Below are 474 nucleotides of genomic sequence, written 5' to 3' on the forward strand. Positions count from 1 at the left end.
GAAATATCCCCAAACCCGGCCGCCCCGCCTCCTTTTAGGTGTCTGACGAAAACTCTTCCGCCAAAACCTAAGAGAACGAACAGCAGACCCACAACTCCACCGAACACTGACATATGGCTTCATTCCGTAAAAATGTTCGTTGCCTTTATCTCTATTACGGTTCGTTTACTGTTGATGATGACGCGAGATAAATATATATATTACAGAAGAAGACTCGGGAATGAGAAATGCCAGTTTCTTATTGTCTTCTGCCTAAGGATTTCTTTGATAGACGGGGAGCGAGAAGATACGGAAGGGTGTTCGCGCGTCGATGCGTGGCTGTCGTTTCATAAAGAGGACGCGATCAGACACTTCAGAGTGCGCGCGAACACTCTATGGCTCGCGTCCAGGCTGCTTGTGAGGAGGAATAGGGAGTGGCAGCGGTTTCAGGTTCGGAGGGAAACCGTGCTGGGTTGCATTCTCTCATTTATGCAT

Source organism: Penaeus monodon, chromosome 30 (assembly GCF_015228065.2).
Source record: "Penaeus monodon isolate SGIC_2016 chromosome 30, NSTDA_Pmon_1, whole genome shotgun sequence".
NCBI lineage: Eukaryota > Metazoa > Arthropoda > Malacostraca > Decapoda > Penaeidae > Penaeus > Penaeus monodon.